Below are 12788 nucleotides of genomic sequence, written 5' to 3'. Positions count from 1 at the left end.
AAAAATGAATATGCACATGTATGTCATAGGACACTGTCCTAATACCAACTTTGAATGAGATCTGTTCAAGCATGTCCGAGTTATGGCTTTAGATAGTTAAAATTTGCAAACAAAATGGCTGCGAGGTGGCCATATTGGATTGTATCATGAAACAAATTGAGGTGCATATGTATGCCATTGTATGTATGTATACTGGGCATGCTGTGTATATTTAACAAGCGACCTCTCGGTCAGAATAGCTCCACTGTTTTTTTTATTTTTTTATTTTGGTAACATGTAGAAGTGGTTCAGTTGTTCAGCTCTTCACTATGCAGTTTTGTTTTAGCGATGTAATAAAGTGGTTAGTGGTTTCATATGATGACTCACTATAAAATACATTTCACACAGAAAGTTGGTAAAATATTGTACTTTTATATTATAGTCACCATTTTACAAAAACATCTATTGTTATTAAAATTACACAAAATCTCAGAAAAAATAATGACTGGCAAATGCACAAAAAAAGGAAAAGGATTTTTGAGGTTGGCTATAAATAATTCCAGTGTCTAGGGTTACAGCTTTAACCCTAGAAAATTTTAATGATGAATGAAATAAACTAAGAATCTAAAATAATTTTGAGGCAATTCGAATTTCAATTTTCTAACAAATTTACCAAAAACACTGTCCATAAACTTATTTGTCAACAACATTCAACTTGTAGTAGACATAACATCGTCTAATATTTAAATTTACGGAGTGTCTTGTGACCTGCGCCTGTCAGCAGACTCGGCCAATTTTTTTTCATCATTCCATTGTATTTAAACCTTGTACTTGACATTTCGCAATATTTATAATTCTCAACAAAATACCTCAACATGTTTCACCTCGCTCGTACTCAAAGCAGCCCCGGTATGATCACTGACATGACTAGAGAGAACCTTTTCGGATTTATATGTAAAACGGGGAAAGATACGCAAAACATAAATGCAGTCTGAAGCCAAATTAAAGTTGTAATCATTTTAATTATTTTTACTTGCCAAATATTTGCATTTTGGAATTGGTAAGACATGTTCATGTCATTTACATCACAGATAACTAACACTAGTTATGTGTGTTTACATGTAAACTGTCGGCAAATAAACAAAGTTTGGTCGATTCACTGTACGTACTGCGCACGCCTTATGGCCTAGGCATGCCTTGCTTATGCAAGTTGTCTTCATTCGAGTTCACTGTCACTCCAAATTGCATGACAATATAGAATTAATCACAAGTTACATGTTATCTGAAAACATCAAACTTTTATAGTGGGTCTGAAGTGTGATTTTAGTGAGTACCAAGAACTCCCACGTTGCTTGCTGCTGGTTGTGGAAAATCGTCCGGTCAGACGAAGCCAGCTTCAACTTCCGGGTCAAATCAGTCATTTTCTACCGAAAATTCTTGAATAGTCCGGACCGTTACACAACGATCCTACTAAATTTACTTGCCATGGTTATTTAAAACACATAAAAATCCACCTTTTTGTGAAATTTGTAAACTTTCCGGTCCGTATTGAGGAAAATGACTCGAGCGAAAACTGGGTCGAAATTTCAAGGCCTCAAGTATGTGTCCCGAATTCGTCGGAAAATCGGTATTCCTAAATGTAATGCCAAAATTTATTTTGCTGGCACGAAAGAAGAGATAACAGTTGAGGTTTAGGCATTTTCAGTATCTAAAATGGGGTACTCTAGTGAAATTTACGGCGAGTTGAAAATACCGAAAAATAAGGCCCGTGAGCAGCCATTCAAAGTGTAACAGTCGCTATATGGAGGATAGATGTATGCAAATGAGGATGTGGCGGACTGGCTGATTATGTAGAAGGGGTGCCGAATTTGGATTTGAAGTTTACAACCCTGTTTCGAACAAACACTTGTCATTTGGGCGCCCAATGCGTAGAGTTATGAGTATAGCACATATTACATTGCTTGTTTGACGTCAATAGTGTCGTCGACTGATTTCCAATATGGCGTCGGTCACAATGCTCATTAACATATTAATATTTTTGTTAAATTACAAGAAAAAAATCATAAAAAAATAAAAATGAAGATGTGCTGACTTGAAATTAACAAATCTGAGTAAGCTACCCCCTGCGCATCAACACACCAGATATCAAAGCAATCTGACAAGTAGTATTTGAGGAGATGATGAAAATGTCATTTTTTGAAGAAAAAAAATCATAAAAAATTGAAAATGGCACAGATCGACTTGGCATGAACAAATCTGAATAGCCTCCCCCCAATGAACATGCACACCAAATATCGAAGAATTCTGACTCACTTTCGGAGAAGATGATGAAAATATAAAAATTTGACGGACACCAATGATTCCACCTATACTCTATACCTTAATACACACCTATACCTAAAGCTACGCTTTCAGCTTTCGCTGACAGCGGCGCTAAAAAAGTTGACAGACAGACCATGATCACTTATACCTCTATACCCACATATGTATACCAACCTATACCTAAAGCTTACGCTGTCAGTGAAAAATTAACAAGAATTTGAATTTGCTTGCATGGTTTCCTGTTGCAATTTATGTGTGCACATACAGTGCCTGTGTGTCTCTAGGGGTTTAGAATTGTTATTATTGTAATGAACAGTGGGTGAAGCCTCTTTCTTATCTATCTAAATAGTTCTTGGACATTGAACATAAATAATAACACATGCCAACAACTTAACAAGCAAAATATCACAATTTAGTGCTTGCAAAAAGATTTGTACTCTTACAAAAAAATTTAATGCCAAAGCCAAAGGTGATTTTAGCTGGATTTATTTATCGTACAGTGCTATAATTTGCCTGGATATCTTAGATTGAAGGTAAATGGCCATGCAGTAATCAGTAAGATTTTACAGGACATTTCACTAGATTTGCAAGGTTAGACAATATCTTCAGTAAGATTTCACAGGACATTTCACTAGATTTGCAAGGTTAGACTATATCTTCTGTAAATTTTACAGAACATTTCGCTACATTTGCAAGGTTAGACTATATCTTCAGTAAGATTTTACAGGACATTTCGCTAGACCTGCAAGGTTAGACTATATCTTCTGTAAATGCTATACCATGTCAAGAAATTACACCCCCCCCCCCCATCCCCATTGCTCATTCCATTTTGGGTGTTGTCTGTTAGACAGGTAACACAACTTCACATGTATCTGAGTATTTATGTTGTTGTCAATTATTTTGTGATAGATGCAGCAATACAAAATCAAAGATACACATCCCTAGTTTTCATTTTCAACAAAATTAAGATGAAACATTTTATAAAGCAAACATCAACTTTGTACAGTAGCGGTTTCACTACGTCACTCTCAGTCCTCCGCTAGAACTGCTACAGATCAATCAATCATGTGTAAGCAAGCTCCTATAAAAAATGTGTCCAGGATCCTGTTCAAACTGTCTTTTTGTAGACAATATCGCCCACCTCTATGAAATTTGAGCATGTACTATGTCTTAGTCTACCGGTATAAATGTGTCGCTCTCGATCACATTACTGCTTCCTCAATGTTATTTTCAAGTGGAAATCGTGCTATATTCTCAATGTTACAGCTAAATTTTCAAATTCGGTGGACATGTTGACTAATACTGTGCATGCTCCATGTATAGAACAACGTCGTAATGGTTGCCGAGGACTCCAAACCACTACTAAGTACTTATTGCCATTTTGAATCAAATATGGGTATATTCGAGTACTTACGCAGTGAATTTTGCAATTGCAACAATAGCTGAAGTTAATGATTGACTGTTTTTATGAGAAAATCATGGAGATAGTTGCCAAGAGATTTTAGACTGGCCTTGTTCAATAATAGAATTGTAGCTTTGTTTTCTTTGCAAACCCATAAGAAATAAAAACTAAAAATGAAACTTGTTGAGTCACACAAAATAAAACATAAAAAAGAATTTAAAAAGTATTGTAAATAAAAAACAAAGCTACAATTATTGCAGCTAAGACCAACCCCTACAAAGAAATGGTATGTGCCATAGTGGTCTTTCATGATCTTATCTTATTACTATAAAGCAGGTATCTCTTTTGCCCGGTAAAATACTCATGTATCTTACCAAGCTTCTGTGATTATGGCTGGGTTTGTCCTAGTTTCACAACAGGTGTCGGAAGTATACATAATAATTACAAGAGTAGTCATTCACTTGAAGTCACAAGTCAACAGACAACTTCCAAGAGTGCTCCAATCAACACAGACAACGGGCAATTTATTTAGTTTACATCCAACTATTATAACTTCGACAGGAAAAACAGCAAATATGGCGAAACTATTTGAAAACAGAAATTGGAAATTCAGAGATTGCAATCACTTATTCTTTAATAGGACCTCAAAAAATTAATCTCTGAATAAGGGGGCAAATAATATAATTTCTAAGACAATAGATGGACTTCAGGGGAGCTGCCATACTGTTCAGCAAAGCAAGTACTGGGTAGAGGTAAACTATCAATGAATGTTTACTAACTACAAAATTTATGGTAAAAATAAACAATGAACTACCCCAGTATTAAACATTATAACACACTGCATACTCTACTCTCTGTCATGATTGGTCAATGCAACATCACATGTTATGGACCATTCTCACGCTGTTCCGCGATAAATGATGTAGCAGGCACTAATTAATGGAACTAGTCCCTTGCTCCATTGATTAGTGCCTCATGATGACATCATATATACACACGAATAATGACAATATTTTCAAAGAACAACAAATTGTAAACAAGTCTGGCTCGTCTGAAACTACGACCACAAGCAGCAGCCAACGTGAATGTTTTGCTCGATTCATCAAAATTTCGGAAGAAGAGCTGGCCAACATTGTCTCTGAGAAAGACTCTAAAAAAACAAAGACAGTAATCAAGACAGTGGTTGTATTTTGGAGAACTATTTGTTATTGGGACAACTCTAAAATGTTATTGAACACAATGCAAACAAACTCTGCTTGCTGGAGAAGTTTGTTATAATTATTTTAGTGTGCTGTGGTGTATGATTCTTGTTTGGTGTTATAAAACACATGTTGACTGACATTATTTGGGTGATAGCATGAGTTTGTTTCCCCTCGGGACTAGCCAGTCACACCAAAACAGTTTCATTTCCAATCAGGTTTTGCCCTCAGGGAAACCAAAACAGTCTGAGACTGTTTTTGTGTGACCGGCTGGCTCGTCCCTTGTCAACAAACGTATGCTATTGCCCTCATTGTCAGTCAACATGTGTACACTATACCACTCTCCCTGTCATTTTTTTGACAAAGGAAAGAGCAGCTATGTGGACAGCAAATGAACAGTCAGTAACAACTAATTGCTCTGTTAATTCTTGACTAACGGCTATACATTTATAAAAAAAACAACAACAAAAAAAAAACAGGGTTATATTTACCGATGTCGCCAAAGTCCCTAAAAATTGGAACTAGCTACAAAATTAAATTCTCACTTCCAAGGCAAAAAAGACTGAAACAGACACTATTACCTCCAGACGGAATTGACAAGTGTTGATTTATTCACAATGTGTAGCCGAAAATAGAAACAGACTACACTCAAAGGGGTTTTTTTTGTGTGGAAGTTAAAAAAATGTAATTTCCAAGCCTCAACAAAGTAGAAAACGAGTGGAAACTTGTAAGGGTTTGTTTCCAAAATTTACCAGATGTTTACGGAATGCCGACAAATCACGCATCCATGAACAACATTATCACCGCGACATTTGGCGAACCATACTGAAAAAATATACCGAGAAAAAAATACTAACCGGGTTTGTCCTAGTTTCACAGCCGGTGTCGGAACGTAATAATTACCAGTCGTCGTCCACCTCAAGTCGCTAGTCGGCAGACAACTTCCAAGACGGCTTCTGGTGTCTGCAGGTATCAATTTCAAGTTATCTCCCAGGATTAGTCTTGTCCCATGAAGGTCCCAAAACTTGTTCCAAAGATGCTACCATACTTGTTAGGCTGTTTTCCGACGGCGACTACTGTCAGTGTGACATGTTGTCCCCACTGTTGGCGATGCATGTTAGAGCCCAATTTCACTACAAAAAAACGTTATAAGTCACTGGACGGTTGAGATTAGTATAGCCGTCAACTATGCTATCACTTGGCAAGAACATGGATGTATTAGTGAGATGGCAAGAACAAGTTGACGGCCCGTTTCAAAAGGAGATTAGCTGCATTCTGCCTTCACTGTAGTAATACCATTGTTACAGTCGCATGGACATGCACATGTAAGTGTATTCAATTTGGAAACGTCACTGCACTGCAACCACCACATTTACACTCGATCATAACACCCTTTTAAATCTTGCAAATTTCTTCAAAACATTTCTTCAAATACTTTCGAGTATAGAAAGTCAAATATGGTTGTCGTTGAAGTTGCATGGGTAAAAACAGGCGAAAAATATGGATTTTAAGAATGGCTATGGGAATACTTACCATGTACCAACGTCTCAAATTGGGCGCCTGCCTCGTTCTGAGATATATGAACCTTGACCTCGGCCCTTTTTATTTTTCTGTTTCTCATCTCCCGACCGACCCTAATTTGCAGCTCCGACATCAGAAAAAAAAAAAGTTTTTTTTTTAAATTTCCGACCGACCCCTGAGCACAGCAAAATTGTAACGTTCCTTATGGCGTCTTAGACCAGTGTTCTGCCGAGGCCGCGACCTTGTGACATTGGCCCCCTAAAATTACAAATGACGCAATAATTTTCCCACCTTGCGTCACTTTGGCGCATTCATTTTACGGCAGACATCACAATTATCTAAGTCCAGGGCTGGGTAGTATGGGAAGCCGTTCAGGCCAAAAATATTTTTTTATTTTAGCTAGAGTATTTTATATTTTTCGTACTTACAAACTAATTTTAACCGTTTATGTACTTTTATTCCATGTTCACATTATTTTAATTGAAATAAGTTTGCATTTATTTGAGAATATTGTTTTATTTTTCGTCAAACCAGAATTATTTTAAGGATTATATATAATTGAAAGTCAAAATATATATTTTTTGTTAAAGTTTTTTATTTTATTTTTTAATTTAAAAAAAAAAAAATTTCAACTTTTTTTTTTTTCTTCCCAACTTTTTTTTTTTGGCCGAGTCTGATGACCAGCGCCTCTCACGAGTACGTCGTGCTCGTGACAGGCATGTCCTTCGACATCCATTACGACGTGTTTCGGCGTCAAATACACCTTCTCATTACCTTCGAAATTGGTCACTCAAACATTATATTAGATCTCAAAACTGTTAATTTACGTGTGATAGTATCTGTTTTTTCCAACAACCGCGACTTCAGCCGCGTACATACATGTGTACACCGTCACGTTAAGGTTATGACCGCATGTATGATGTATTACATGATGTAGTACGTAGGACACGACACGATCCATGTGCAAAGGGTAATGGTAGTTAATCTAAAACAACTAAAGTTTGTTGCATCAATAACAATTACATTCATTATTGTGAAACTGACCAGAATTGAAATAAGATGGTACACTATAATGTGAGCGTGAGCAAAACAGCTTTAGGAACAAAAACGCGAGGAAAACGAACGCGTATTTCCAATGGGTCAGTCAGGTCAGGTACTACTTCTTGTGCGAGTGCACATGTTGACGTCGACCTGCTGTATTACATATCAACCTAAACCAGCTTCTATCGCCTTGTTATCATCATCATCATCGTCGTCGTCGTCGTCGTCGTCGTCGTTGTTGTTGTTGTTGTTGTTGTAAAGATTCAGTTTACTTCATTGTACATTGTAGTATACATTCTCTCTGAGTACACATGCATATATCATGAAAAGTTAAGAACAACACGTCTACTAGACTGTCGACAGTCGCTCGCGCCTTTTTTTCCTACGTTTTATCTAAACTCCGGTCCGGCGCAACACTAGTATAATTGCAAATTGATTTCGAGGGCCGAATTGCTCGATCACTCGGGCCTTCGGCCCTCGATATCAGTTTGCGATTAGACTAGTGTTGTGCCGGATCGGAGTTTAGATAAAACGTAGGGGGAAAAAGGCGCGAGCGACTGTCGACAGTCTACACGTCTACGTATGTAATACAGCAGGTCGACGTCAACATGTGCGCTCGTACTAGAAGTACCTGACTGACCGTTTGGAAATACCTTTACCCGTTGCACACGGATCGTACGCGGCTGAAGTCGCGGTTGTTGGAAAAAACAGATACTATCACACGTAAATTAAGAGTTTTGAGATCTGATATAATGTTTGAGCGATCAATTTCGAAGGTAATAAGAACGTGTACGTAATGCCATGGATGTCAAAGGTCACGCCTCGTACTCGTGACAGGCGCCGGGTACAAGCACGACGTGTTCTGCACCGGCGCCTGTCAGCAGACTCGGCCAAAAAAAAAAAGTTGGGAAGAAAAAAAAAAAAGTTGAAATTTTTTTTTTTAAATTAAAAGAATAAAATAAAATAACTTTAACAAAAAATATATTTTGACTTTCAATTATATATAATCCTTTAAACAATTCTGGTTTGACGAAAAATAAAACAATATTTTCAAATAAATGAAAACTTATTTCAATTAAAATAATGTAACCATGGAATAAAAGTACATAAACGGTTAAAATTAGTTTGTAAGTACAAAAAATATAAAATACTATAGCTAAAATAAAAAAATATTTTTGGCCTGAACGGCTTCCCATAGGGTAGAGGTATGGGAAGCTATGGAATATGGGAAGCCGTTCAGGCCAAAAGTATGTTTTTATTTTAGCTATAGTATTTTATATTTTTCGTACTTACAAACTAATTTTAACCGTTTATGTACTTTTATTCCATGTTCACATTATTTTAATTGAAAATGAAATAAGTTTTCATTTATTTGAGAATATTGTTTTATTTTTCGTCAAACCAGAATGTTTTAAGGATAATTGAAAGTCAAAATATATTTTTTGTTAAAGTTATTTTATTTTTAAAATTTTTAAAATTTATTTTTCAACTTTTTTTTTTCTTCTCGACTTTTTTTTTTGGCCGTGTCTGCTGACAGGCGCCGGTCACGAGCACGTCGTGCTCGTACCCGGCGCTGTCGTGCTCGTGACAGGCGTGACCTTTGACATCCATTACGACGTGTTTCGGCGTCAAATACACTGGCCACTATAGACGGCCGATGCATGTGTGCCCCGTCAGATATGAAGAATGAACTTGTTGTGCAAATCAGAAAATAATATTTCATAGACAATAATAATTAACCCCACTCCCTGTCAAATGACACCACTTTTTGCAACCAAGGGGCCTTTGTCCCCACTTGTTGGAAACCTTGGCAGAACACTGCCGTCTACCCCCGGCCCCCCACCCCCTTAGTATGGGTCTTTCATGGCTGAAGTCGTTGAGGTTTGATGAGGGACAGGGCTCGAAATTAATGCCGTCGCGCAGTACACTTTGCTGCATGTAATAATAGCTAAGAATATTTCCATCATTTTCAAAATTATGCTTAAAATTGGTAAAAGTCAAACTGCATTCCTAGCATTCCTAAAAAAAAACCAATTTCTTGACCAGTTTTTAGCTTTAAATCAGTTGTATCATCGGGGAAATGACCGACTCCATAATGGTAATGCGTTTCATGACCTATGAGTCATGACATACATGACCTTGGAAGACGTTCGATGTTTATATTATTACTTTTAATTACTTTTAAACAGTAAATCCCAAAGGAATTGTGAGTTCAAGAAATGTTTACATGTTATCTGATTATTTTGACAAGTTCACACTGAAGAAAAATGTTTCATAAAAGTAATGATTTATATAAATGAAAATTCCTCTAGCACACTGATGACAATCACGCAAGTGTTTCAAAAAGTTACATACTAAAGTTCAAATTGGATAACTTGAAAAAAAATGTTAGCAATGTCAATGCCACTTTGATTAATATGACGAATGTATTAGTACTCCTGATAAAATCACACAATAGTTCATGGCTACAGATATACACCCATCAGGATGATAAGTATTCATCTTCTTACAAAGTTGTTCTACGAACTTGTCAACCTTGCTAAAATGACGGAAAGAGACCTGTAACAAGGATTCAATAAAGAGAAGAGAAAAGAAGTTGTAGAGAGACTGACAGGACAGAAAGGACAGAGAATAGAACTGAAAAAATACAGATTTTTTTTCTGGCCCCCTTTTTTTTTATTTCGCCCGCCCGCCCCGCCCGACTATTCCACTGGAGATAAGAAACAAACAAAAAAAGCCTTCCGACGCGACGCAGGGAGGAGGTTTCGATACAAATTTCTCTTTAAACGGACGAAACAATAGTAACAATTCAAAATGCGAGTAAAGGTATATTTGTATTTTGTAAATTTAGAAACCTTAGAAATTATCAAAAGTTGAAGATAAATTCTCAATTTATTGTGGCTGAAATACTACAAAATGACATACAAAAATGCTAGAAGATCAAGGGTGCTAATATGAGTAATGTCTTCATCGTGGTCTTGCAACCAACCAATCGATCGCTCGATCGCATAGGATGATTGTTTAATGATATAATTTAAATGAACTTTCTTAAAGTACATGCCAGAAAAGTAGGAGAAAAGGAAAAAAAGGTAACTATCTCGTTCGGAGAGGTAACTGGCGAACCATAAATCTATGTTTGTTATCCTATCTATGTCCGTTGAGCTGTGTCCTCGTGTGATTCGGTGCAATTAAGAGTATTTTTGAAAGTAATGTATAGTTAGCTGAACATTCACTACGTAACGTTGGACATAAAACATTGGTGAGAAACAGAGGTGACACGTGTATATATCATTTGATATTTGATACATTGCTAATGAGGTTATTCTTCAAATAAAGCGATACGAGAAAAAATACAGAAGTTACTAAAATAATCACTATGCATGGGGAAAATCGCAAGAACCTTTCTGTTGTCGCCCAGAGACTTGGCCTAAATGTCCACTCCGGGCCACAGGGGCACGTATTATTGCTTACATTGCCGTTTTCTTAGGAAAATATCGGACGAATTCTGCTGCTACAAATGTATCAATCTCTATTCTAGTAGAAATATTTCCTTTTCTCCTTACAGGTAGGAGTATATAGTCGAAAGGTTGTTGTATTTAGTCTGTAGACCTGGGGAAAAAAACAATCTAGGAAATATTACACGCCCCTATGCTCTGGACCGAGCGTACATGGAAGCCACGAGCGCCCTCTATGGCACCACAGAGAGAGAGAGAGAGAGAGAGAGAGAGAGAGAGAGAGAGAGAGAGAGAGAGAGAGAGAGAGAGAGAGAGAGAGAGAGAGAGAGAGAGAGAGAGAGAGAGAGAGAGAGAGAGAGAGTTTGCCAATGGTCAAACAGTGACTGGCATAAACTGGTGCACATACATTTATTGTGTTTGAACCAAGTACTAGTATAAATCTCTGTCGTCTACAATATCAGATACAAGGTATCACGTGATATTGTTTAGACTAACCTGACAAGGAGTAATATTAACATATTGAGTATTAATCATACTTCCTACTGAAGAGTAGAACAATTTGGATTAACTTCTTTTATAAACTACCTATCAAGATTACCATTACAAAACCTTCAAGTTCACTTTTGCCCCAAAGTGTAATATAAGTGAAGCATTCATTGTACGAAACAGTCAAATACGGGGTGTTGAATTGTCTCCTGTAACATTGGTGTTTTTGCTACCATTAGAGTAACCACTCATAAGTTTCAGTCCGTTCCATACTTTCTTCAAATCAGTACACAACTTTTAAAATTATTTCCTATTTTCCTCTTGTATTCATCCTTCCCTTTCCTTATTTCATATTTTAATTCTTTCTGTACCCATTTCACGTGATGCACATCAGGTGAACAATCGCCTGGCATTTAATTTTAATATTCATTTTTAATATAGCAATTATGTGGGCGCTCATGACAGTTTGTGAACTATGTCCTCGTGTATCAGTTGGTATCGATCAGATATGGAATAGGTGACAACCTTGTCAAACTCTTAGGGATTTCAAGTACCAACCTATGCTGATCGGTGTATGCGACCTACATAAATCCACGATGTCTACATATATATGAAATTTATTTCTGTTCAGCACTGTTCAGCAGTAAGGGAGTGTCCAGATTTTGACTTCTAGGGGGAAGCCGGAGAATTTCTATATTTCTGATTTATTATTTTGATGCCCCCCCCACACACACACACACACACATGCACGCACGCACGCACGCACGCACACACACATACATACACATGCACACACACAGGTCTGTCTGTCTGTCTGTCTGTCTGTCTGTCTGTCTGTCTGTCTGTCTGTCTGTCTGTCTGTCTGTCTGTCTGTCTGTGTGTGTCTGTGTGTGCATATATGTGTGTGTGATATGCAATACAAACAGCATTCAGTCACAAAGAACATTTTATTGTAAACATGACTTCCCTTGTGAAAATAAATACTTAAACTTTTAATAAATATTTTAACTTTTTATAACTTTTTTTTTAAAACTAATATTCAACAGTCACCCTAACATGTGCAAGTACTATAAATACACATATTATTTCCATTTAAATCATGATAAGAAGATTACCATTTCCATGTAAATCATGATAAGAAGATTACCATTTCCATGCATAATCAAACTAATAACGACATCTTTCGTATTAGGGAACTACTCAGGTATACTTCTTTAATTAAGCTTTTAATTTCTGTATTGAGTACAATGTTTTGTTCTACTCCCAGTATTCGGTGATTCAGCTTGTCTGCAAACCTGTATAAACATTGACATATGTTTTCATTGTTGGAATTAATTTCATAAATTCACTGTTCAACTGCTATAACTTTACAGGCTGTATTGA

Source organism: Glandiceps talaboti, chromosome 10, assembly GCF_964340395.1.
Source record: "Glandiceps talaboti chromosome 10, keGlaTala1.1, whole genome shotgun sequence".
Classification (NCBI taxonomy): domain Eukaryota; kingdom Metazoa; phylum Hemichordata; class Enteropneusta; family Spengelidae; genus Glandiceps; species Glandiceps talaboti.
The sequence above is the reverse complement of the archived record's forward strand: the minus strand, read 5'-3'. Positions refer to the sequence as shown.